Source organism: Solea senegalensis, unplaced genomic scaffold (assembly GCF_019176455.1).
Source record: "Solea senegalensis isolate Sse05_10M unplaced genomic scaffold, IFAPA_SoseM_1 scf7180000017005, whole genome shotgun sequence".
Classification (NCBI taxonomy): Eukaryota; Metazoa; Chordata; class Actinopteri; order Pleuronectiformes; family Soleidae; genus Solea; species Solea senegalensis.
In genome coordinates this window covers 1-8,618 of record NW_025322190.1, presented here as the reverse complement: position 1 = coordinate 8,618, position 8,618 = coordinate 1, and the positions used below count along the sequence as shown (strand labels likewise).

General features: G+C 52.7%; 17 non-coding genes and 1 pseudogene across 17 annotated transcripts; 6 read left to right on the top strand and 12 right to left on the bottom strand.

Annotated features, from left to right (window-relative positions):
- Positions 1–469: 469 nt before the first annotated feature.
- LOC122763707 lies at positions 470–633 on the bottom strand. Its single transcript, XR_006359315.1, has one exon. It is a non-coding gene; the product is annotated as a U1 spliceosomal RNA (small nuclear RNA).
- A 401-nt stretch (positions 634–1,034) lies between these two features.
- LOC122763721 lies at positions 1,035–1,153 on the top strand. The gene has a single exon (XR_006359329.1). It is a non-coding gene; the product is annotated as a 5S ribosomal RNA (ribosomal RNA).
- A 110-nt stretch (positions 1,154–1,263) lies between these two features.
- On the top strand, positions 1,264–1,382 carry LOC122763720. Its single transcript, XR_006359328.1, has one exon. It is a non-coding gene; the product is annotated as a 5S ribosomal RNA (ribosomal RNA).
- A 118-nt stretch (positions 1,383–1,500) lies between these two features.
- Positions 1,501–1,693, bottom strand: LOC122763712. The gene has a single exon (XR_006359320.1). It is a non-coding gene; the product is annotated as a U2 spliceosomal RNA (small nuclear RNA).
- A 182-nt stretch (positions 1,694–1,875) lies between these two features.
- Positions 1,876–1,990, bottom strand: LOC122763718. The gene has a single exon (XR_006359326.1). It is a non-coding gene; the product is annotated as a U5 spliceosomal RNA (small nuclear RNA).
- Positions 1,991–2,641: 651 nt separating this feature from the next.
- On the bottom strand, positions 2,642–2,805 carry LOC122763705. The gene has a single exon (XR_006359314.1). It is a non-coding gene; the product is annotated as a U1 spliceosomal RNA (small nuclear RNA).
- A 402-nt stretch (positions 2,806–3,207) lies between these two features.
- Positions 3,208–3,324, top strand: LOC122763704 (annotated as a pseudogene).
- Positions 3,325–3,674: 350 nt separating this feature from the next.
- LOC122763711 lies at positions 3,675–3,867 on the bottom strand. The gene has a single exon (XR_006359319.1). It is a non-coding gene; the product is annotated as a U2 spliceosomal RNA (small nuclear RNA).
- A 182-nt stretch (positions 3,868–4,049) lies between these two features.
- Positions 4,050–4,162, bottom strand: LOC122763715. The gene has a single exon (XR_006359323.1). It is a non-coding gene; the product is annotated as a U5 spliceosomal RNA (small nuclear RNA).
- Positions 4,163–4,801: 639 nt separating this feature from the next.
- Positions 4,802–4,963, bottom strand: LOC122763708. Its single transcript, XR_006359316.1, has one exon. It is a non-coding gene; the product is annotated as a U1 spliceosomal RNA (small nuclear RNA).
- A 402-nt stretch (positions 4,964–5,365) lies between these two features.
- LOC122763719 lies at positions 5,366–5,484 on the top strand. The gene has a single exon (XR_006359327.1). It is a non-coding gene; the product is annotated as a 5S ribosomal RNA (ribosomal RNA).
- A 107-nt stretch (positions 5,485–5,591) lies between these two features.
- LOC122763703 lies at positions 5,592–5,710 on the top strand. The gene has a single exon (XR_006359313.1). It is a non-coding gene; the product is annotated as a 5S ribosomal RNA (ribosomal RNA).
- A 129-nt stretch (positions 5,711–5,839) lies between these two features.
- LOC122763710 lies at positions 5,840–6,032 on the bottom strand. The gene has a single exon (XR_006359318.1). It is a non-coding gene; the product is annotated as a U2 spliceosomal RNA (small nuclear RNA).
- Positions 6,033–6,215: 183 nt separating this feature from the next.
- On the bottom strand, positions 6,216–6,326 carry LOC122763716. The gene has a single exon (XR_006359324.1). It is a non-coding gene; the product is annotated as a U5 spliceosomal RNA (small nuclear RNA).
- Positions 6,327–6,955: 629 nt separating this feature from the next.
- LOC122763709 lies at positions 6,956–7,113 on the bottom strand. Its single transcript, XR_006359317.1, has one exon. It is a non-coding gene; the product is annotated as a U1 spliceosomal RNA (small nuclear RNA).
- A 402-nt stretch (positions 7,114–7,515) lies between these two features.
- On the top strand, positions 7,516–7,634 carry LOC122763713. Its single transcript, XR_006359321.1, has one exon. It is a non-coding gene; the product is annotated as a 5S ribosomal RNA (ribosomal RNA).
- Positions 7,635–7,983: 349 nt separating this feature from the next.
- Positions 7,984–8,172, bottom strand: LOC122763714. Its single transcript, XR_006359322.1, has one exon. It is a non-coding gene; the product is annotated as a U2 spliceosomal RNA (small nuclear RNA).
- A 182-nt stretch (positions 8,173–8,354) lies between these two features.
- Positions 8,355–8,466, bottom strand: LOC122763717. Its single transcript, XR_006359325.1, has one exon. It is a non-coding gene; the product is annotated as a U5 spliceosomal RNA (small nuclear RNA).
- Positions 8,467–8,618: the final 152 nt, after the last annotated feature.

Sequence of the window (8,618 nt, the reverse complement as noted above, 5' to 3'; positions counted from 1 at the left end):
GCGCTGCAGTTTTCTATCAGTCGCTGAGGTTGTGGCACATTCCTCGCTCACTGGCACACCTCCAACATTTAGTGGTAGACGTGAGTGCATGAGCAAAGCAGCTCCGTGTCACACTGAGCAGTACAAACTGCCGGGCCATTTCCCACCTCATCCGGGCTTCTGAAATGGTGAGTTGCTCCTGGCATCACTTCAACATCAGGTCACTGCACGGAGTGAACAGAGCAAGCGCCAAAGTATTAACCCTTGGCATGATGGCCATGGATCCATCTCCAACAATCGAGTTCTTCTACAAAGAGTTGGGAAAGGGAGCGTGACATTTGCTTTGAGCTAAAAGACAACACCCACAACCATCACGTTACTAGCAACTTGGAAAGACTGGGGAAGTTGCGCCGCAAGGACGTGAGAAGTTTGGAGATGGGCACACAACGTTGAACTTCGGGCGGCTGACCTTTGCTTACAACGACATCATCGGGGGAAAGCGCGGACGCAGCACCCCACTAGCAAAAATTATGCAGTCAAGACTCCCACGTTTGGGGAATTTGCAGGGGTCAACACAGCCGGAGTGCAATGGCTGAGCCTCGCCCTGGGTGAACCGCCTGCTGGATCATGGTATCTCCCCTGCCAGGTAAGTATGAGGTGTACTCGCCAAACACCGGGTGGCTCTTGCCAGACACAGCTCTTGGCTGATGGTGCTGGAAATGAATAATCCCAGAGGCCAATGCCTTGACTCAGTTGCTCGTTAATGCTGTGCTATGTTCAACTTCAACCTCCAGCACACATTGGAGAGGAAACACTCGACCTTTTTTACTGGCATACCTGGCTGTCGTTTCCTATAGATTCAGCAACAACTGGACATGACAGCACCAACAGCCGCTTGCCCATCTCGGTGTCGCTTCCCGATACTGGACTAGAGTGTAGCATGTGGTGGAGATAAAGGCTGAAGTGCAGTGTGTCCGAAAGGCTGACTTTGAGCCCCGCCACGCGCAGGGGGCCTTGCCCAGTCCATAAAAGCAGTCTGTGTCCCCAACCCCCCGGCTTACGGCCATACCACCCTGAGCACGCCCGATCTCGTCTGATCTCGGAAGCCAAGCAGGGTCGGGCCTGGTTAGTACTTGGATGGGAGACTGCCTGGGATTACCAGGTGCTGTAAGCTTTTACACCGCTGCACGCTTTTACACTGCTGCTTCCTTACAAGAAACATGCCCCTCCACGAGCAGGGGCCTTGCCTAGTCCATAAAGGCACTCTCTGTCGCCAGCCCCTCGGCTTACGGCCATACCACCCTGAGCACGCCCGATCTCGTCTGATCTTGGAAGCTAAGCAGGGTCCGGCCGGGTTAGTACTTGGATGGGAGACCGCCTGGGAATACCAGGTGCTGTAAGCTTTTACGCTGCTGCTGCTGCTTCCTTACAAGAAACATGGGCTCACAATTAAATTGACGCACAGGCACGGGTTGATGTCTTTCTGGTTTCAGCTTCGCTTTGCTTTTCACAGAAAAAAGAGAATGGTGCACCGTTCCTGGTGGCACTGCAATACAAGGTCAATGCAAGGAGTGAAGAGAGCAAGCCCCAGTTTTCACCTCCCCCTGCTCAAAAATGCATTTAATATTTAATCCCCATATAGAGGACATATCAGATATTAAACTGATAAGAACAGATACTACACGTGATCTTAGCCAAAAGGCCGAGAAGCGATGGCCCACAGGTGTCTGGGGCCAACCCAAGATCTTGGCACACAAGTCAGTTGTTGTGGTGCCATGTTTTTAAGGGCGCATAACAAAGGCTGCTGCTGCTTATCACCTCCGCCCCAAGGTTGACCTAAGTGCACCTCTGAGCCTTGACAGACAGCTGCTTGACATTTGACACACTCAAAGGGCGCAGCCTTACAGCAAAGCCCACCAAAAAATAACTTAAACTCTTGAACGTCTCCTCCTCCACGTGAAGTCTTTAGGCATGGTAAAAGACTTGTGCATTTTGAAGAGAAACCAGAGTCAACGCAGGCCCCGTCCTGGAGAGCAGCCGAGGAGTCTATCCGCCGGAGTCACCACAGTCTCGGTCGGCCGGCCGGCCGGCCACCTTGGGACGGCCTTCCTTCAACGTTTTTGCTTAGTCGGCCAATAAACCGACCAGATTTGACTGCATGTTTGGAAGCGCTTTCCTACTGTCGGTTGTGCGCTGCAGTTTTCTATCAGTCGCTGAGGCTGTGGCACATTCCTCGCTCACTGGCACACCTCCAACATTTAGTGGTAGACGTGAGTGCATGAGCAAAGCAGCTCCGTGTCACACTGAGCAGTACCAACTGCCGGGCCATTTCCCACCTCATCCGGGCTTCTGAAATGGTGAGCTGCTCCTGGCATCACTTCAACATCAGGTCACCACCTATAGTGAACAGAGCGTTTCAAAGTATTAACCCTCCTTGGCATGATGGCCATGGATCCATCTCCAACAATCGAAGTTCTTCTACAGCGCACGCGGGAAAGGAGCCGCATTACTGCTTTGAGCTAAAGACGCCACCACAACCACATCACGCTTCCCAGCAACTTGGAAAGACTGGGGAAGTTGCGCCGCAAGGACGGGAGAAGTTTGGAGATGGGCACACAACGTTGAACTTCGGGCGGCTGACCTTTGCTTACAACGACATCATCGGGGGAAAGCGCGGACGCAGCACCCCACTAGCAAAAATTATGCAGTCAAGACTCCCACGTTTGGGGAATTTGCAGGGGTCAACACAGCCGGAGTGCAATGGCTGAGCCTCGCCCTAGGTGAACCGCCTTCTTGATCATGGTATCTCCCCTGCCAGGTAAGTATGAGGTGTACTCGCCAAACACCGGGTGGCTCTTGCCAGACACAGCTCTTTGGCTGATGGTGCTGAAATGAATAATCCCAGAGGCCAATGCCTTGACTCAGTTGCTCGTTAATGCTGTGCTATGTTCAACTTCAACCTCCAGCACACATTGGAGAGGAAACACTCGACCTTTTTTACTGGCCTACCTGGCTGTCGTTTCCTATAGATTCAGCAACAACTGGACATGACGGCACCAACAGCCGCTTGCCCATCTCGGTGTCGCTTCCCGATACTGGACTAGAGTGTAGCATGTGGTGGAGATAAAGGCTGAAGTGCAGTGTGTCCGAAAGGTTGACTTTTGAGCCCCGCCACGCGCAGGGGGCCTTGCCCAGTCCATAAAAGCAGTCTGTGTCCCCAACCGCCCGGCTTACGGCCATACCACCCTGAGCACGCCTGATCTCGTCTGATCTCGGAAGCAAAGCAGGGTCGGGCCGGGTTAGTACTTGGATGGGAGACCCTGGCATTACCAGGTGCGGTGGGCTTTACAATCGCTGCAATCTTTACACTGCTGCTTCCCTTACAAGAAACATGCCCCTCCACCCAGCAGGGGCCTTGCCTAGTCCATAAAGGCACTCCCCTGTCGCCGGTAGCCCCTCTGCCACATACTAATCTGAGTACCTTCCTCGATCTCGCTCTGATCTCGAAGCTAAGCAGGGTCGGGCCGGGTTAGTACTTGGATGGGAGACCGCCTGGGAATACCAGGTGCTGCAAGCTTTTACGCTGCTGCTGCTGCTTCCTTACAAGAAACATGGGCTCGCAATTAAATTGACGCACCGGCACGGGTTGATGTCTTTCTGGTTTCAGCTTCGCTTTGCTTTTCACAGAAAAAAGAGAATGGTGCACCGTTCCTGGTGGCACTGCAATACCAGGTCAATGCAAGGAGTGAAGAGAGCAAGCCCCAGTTTTCACCTCCCACTGCTCAAAAATGCATTTAATATTTAATCCCCATATAGAGGACATATCAGATATAAAACTGATAAGAACAGATACTACACTTGATCTTAGCCAAAAGGCCGAGAAGCGATGGCCCACAGGTGTCTGGGGCCAACCCAAGATCTTGGCACACAAGTCAGTTGTTGTGGTGCCATGTTTTTAAGGGCGCATAACAAAGGCTGCTGCTGCTGATCACCCCCGCCCCAAGGTTGACCTAAGTGCACCTCTGAGCCTTGACAGACAGCTGCTTGACATTTGACACACTCAAAGGGCGCAGCCTTACAGCAAAGCCCACCAAAAATAACTTAAACTCTTGAACGCCCCTCTCCACGGAAGTCTTTAGTAAAAGGCGAAAGACTTGTGCATTTTGAAGAGAAACCAGAGTCAACGTAGCCCCTGTCCTGGAGAGCAGCCGAGGAGTCTATCCGCCGGAGTCACCATTGTGTCTCGTCGTCGTCGCCGCCACCTTGGGATCCGCCTTCCTCTAACGCGGTTTAGCTCCGCCAATAACCAGATTTATTCCGGGTACGTTTGAAGCTTTCCTACTGTCGGTTGTGCGCTGCAGTTTTCTATCAGTCGCTGAGGCTGGGGCACATTCCTCGCTCACTGGCACACCTCCAACATTTAGTGGTAGACGTGAGTGCATGGATGAAGCGGAAGTCTTCAGGTCACACCTGAGCAGCATAAAAACCGGCCATTTCCCACCCCTATCCGGTCGAATGGTGAGCGCTGCTCCTGGCATCACTTCAACATCAGGTCACTGCACGGAGTGAACAGAAAGCAAGCGCCAAAGTGGAGTTAACCCTTGGCACATGGCTATGATCCATCTCCAACACCTGAAGTTCTTCACAAAGAGCTGGGAAAGGGAGCTGACATTTGCTTTTGAGCTAAAAAGACAACACCCACAACCATCACGCCTCCAGCAACTTGAAAGCTGGGGGAAGGCGCCGCGCAAGCGATTGGCGGCTTGGAGATGGGCGCCTACCAACGCTAAACCCCGGCGCTGACCTTTGCTTACACCACATCACCGGGAGCGGACGCTACACCCCACTGTAGTTAAAATTATGCAGTCAAGACTCCCACGTTTGGGGAATTTGCAGGGGTCAACACAGCCGGAGTGCAATGGCTGAGCCTCGCCCTAGGTGAACCGCCTTCTTGATCATGGTATCTCCCCTGCCAGGTAAGTATGAGGTGTACTCGCCAAACACCGGGTGGCTCTTGCCAGACACAGCTCTTTGGCTGATGGTGCTGAAATGAATAATCCCAGAGGCCAATGCCTTGACTCAGTTGCTCGTTAATGCTGTGCTATGTTCAACTTCAACCTCCAGCACACATTGGAGAGGAAACACTCGACCTTTTTTACTGGCATACCTGGCTGTCGTTTCCTATAGATTCAGCAACAACTGGACATGACGGCACCAACAGCCGCTTGCCCATCTCGGTGTCGCTTCCCGATACTGGACTAGAGTGTAGCATGTGGTGGAGATAAAGGCTGAAGTGCAGTGTGTCCGAAAGGCTGACTTTTGAGCCCCGCCACGCGCAGGGGGCCTTGCCCAGTCCATGAAAGCAGTCTGTGTCCCCAACCCCCCGGCTTACGGCCATACCACCCTGAGCACGCCCGATCTCGTCTGATCTCGGAAGCCAAGCAGGGTCGGGCCTGGTTAGTACTTGGATGGGAGACCGCCTGGGAATACCAGGTGCTGTAAGCTGTTACACCGCTGCACGCTTTTACACTGCTGCTTCACAAGAAACATGCCCCTCCACGAGCAGGGGCCTTGCCTAGTCCGTAAAGGCACTCTCTGTCGCCAGCCCCTCAGCTTACGGCCATACCACCCTGAGCACGCCCGATCTCGTCTGATCTCGGAAGCTAAGCAGGGTCGGGCCGGGTTAGTACTTGGATGGGAGACCGCCTGGGAATACCAGGTGCTGTAAGCTTTTACGCTGCTGCTGCTGCTGCTGCTTCCTTACAAGAAACATGGGCTCGCAATTAAATTGACGCACAGGCACGGGTTGATGTCTTTCTGGTTTCAGCTTCGCTTCGCTTTGCTTTTCACAGAAAAAAGAGAATGGTGCACCGTTCCTGGTGGCACTGCAATACCAGGTCAATGCAAGGAGTGAAGAGAGCAAGCCCCAGTTTTCACCTCCCACTGCTCAAAAATGCATTTAATATTTAATCCCCATATAGAGGACATATCAGATATTAAACTGATAAGAACAGATACTACACTTGATCTTAGCCAAAAGGCCGAGAAGCGATGGCCCCCAGGTGTCTGGGGCCAACCCAAGATCTTGGCACACAAGTCAGTTGTTGTGGTGCCATGTTTTTAAGGGCGCATAACACAGGCTGCTGCTGCTGATCACCTCCGCCCCAAGGTTGACCTAAGTGCACCTCTGAGCCTTGACAGACAGCTGCTTGACATTTGACACACTCAAAGGGCGCAGCCTTACAGCAAAGCCCACCAAAATAACTTAAACTCTTGAACGTCCCTCTCCACGGAAGTCTTTAGTAAAAGGCGAAAGACTTGTGCATTTTGAAGAGAAACCAGAGTCAACGTAGCCCCTGTCCTGGAGAGCAGCCGAGGAGTCTATCCGCCGGAGTCACAACAGTCTCGGTCGGCCGGCCGGCCACCTTGGGACGGCCTTCCTTCAACGTTTTTGCTTAGTCGGCCAATAAACTGCCCAGATTTGACTGCATGTTTGGAAGCGCTTTCCTACTGTCGGTTGTGCGCTGCAGTTTTCTATCAGTCGCTGAGGCTGTGGCACATTCCTCGCTCACTGGCACACCTCCAACATTTAGTGGTAGACGGGAGTGCATGAGCAAAGCAGCTCCGGGTCACACTGAGCAGTACAAACTGCCGGGCCATTTCCCACCTCATCCGGGCTTCTGAAATGGTGAGTTGCTCCTGGCACAACATCAGGTCATCGCACGAGTGAACAGAGTAAGCGCCAAAGTATTAACCCTGGCATGAGATGGCCATGGATCCATCTCCAATCGAAGTTCTCTGCCAAAAGCCGAAAGCGAGCGCGGACATTTGCTTGAGCTGAAAGACAACACCCACAACCATCACGCCCTCCCAGCAACTTGAAAGACTGGGGATGTTGCCCGCAAGCGACGGAGAGAAGTTTGGAGATGGGCACACAACGCGAACTGGCTGACCTTTGCTTACAACGCATATCGGGGAAAGCGACGAAAATCTCTAATTAGAAGTAAAAAATTATGCATCAAGACTCCCACGCTTTGGGGAATTTGCAGGGGTCAACACAGCCGGAGTGCAATGGCTGAGCTCGCCCTGTGAACCGCCTTCTTGATCAGGGTATCTCCCCTGCCAGGTAAGTATGAGGTGTACTCGCCAAACACCGGGTGGCTCTTGCCAGACACAGCTCTTTGGCTGATGGTGCTGGAAATGAATAATCCCAGAGGCCAATGCCTTGACTCAGTTGCTCGTTAATGCTGTGCTATGTTCAACTTCAACCTCCAGCACACATTGGAGAGGAAACACTCCACCTTTTTTACTGGCATACCTGGCTGTCGTTTCCTATAGATTCAGCAACAACTGGACATGACGGCACCAACAGCCGCTTGCCCATCTCGGTGTCGCTTCCCGATACTGGACTAGAGTGTAGCATGTGGTGGAGATAAAGGCTGAAGTGCAGTGTGTCCGAAAGGCTGACTTTTGAGCCCCGCCACGCGCAGGGGGCCTTGCCCAGTCCATAAAAGCAGTCTGTGTCCCCAACCCCCGGCTTACGGCCATACCACCCTGAGCACGCCCGATCTCGTCTGATCTCGGAAGCCAAGCAGGGTCGGGCCTGGTTAGTACTTGGATGGGAGACCGCCTGGGAATACCAGGTGCCGTAAGCTTTTACACCGCTGCACGCTTTTACACTGCTGCTTCCTTACAAGAAACATGCCCCTCCACGAGCAGGGGCCTTGCCTAGTCCATAAAGGCACTCTCTGTCGCCATCCCCTCAGCCATACCAATTCTGAGCACGCCCGCTGATCTCGTCTGATCTCGGAAGCTAAGCAGGGTCGGCCGGCTTAGTACTTGATGGGAGACCGCCTGGGGAAATACCAGGTGCTGTAAGCTTTACGCTTCGCTGCTGCTGCTGCTTCCTTTACAAGAAACATGTGGGCTCAAGAATTAAATTCGACGCATTGCGGCACGGGTTGATGTCTTTCTTAGTTTAGCTTTCATGGCTTTCAGAAAAAGAGAATGTGCACCGTCTCTGCACTGCAATACCAGGTCAATGCAAGGAGTGAAGAGAGCAAGCCCCAGTTTTCACCTCCCACTGCTCAAAAATGCATTTAATATTTAATCCCCATATAGAGGACATATCAGATATTAAACTGATAAGAACAGATACTACACTTGATCTTAGCCAAAGGGCCGAGAAGCGATGGCCCACAGGTGTCTGGGGCCAACCCAAGATCTTGGCACACAAGTCAGTTGTTGTGGTGCCATGTTTTTAAGGGCGCATAACAAAGGCTGCTGCTGCTGATCACCGCCGCCCCAAGGTTGACCTAAGTGCACCTCTGAGCCTTGACAGACAGCTGCTTGACATTTGACACACTCAAAGGGCGCAGCCTTACAGCAAAGCCCACCAAAAATAACTTAAACTCTTGAACGTCCCTCTCCACGGAAGTCTTTAGTAAAGGCGAAAGACTTGTGCATTTTGAAGAGAAACCAGAGTCAACGTAGCCCCTGTCCTGGAGAGCAGCCGAGGAGTCTATCCGCCGGAGTCACCACAGTCTCGGTCGGCCGGCCGGCCGGCCCCCTTTGGACGGCCTTCCTTCAACGTTTTTGCTTAGTCGGCCAATAAACCGCCCAGATTTGACTGCATGTTT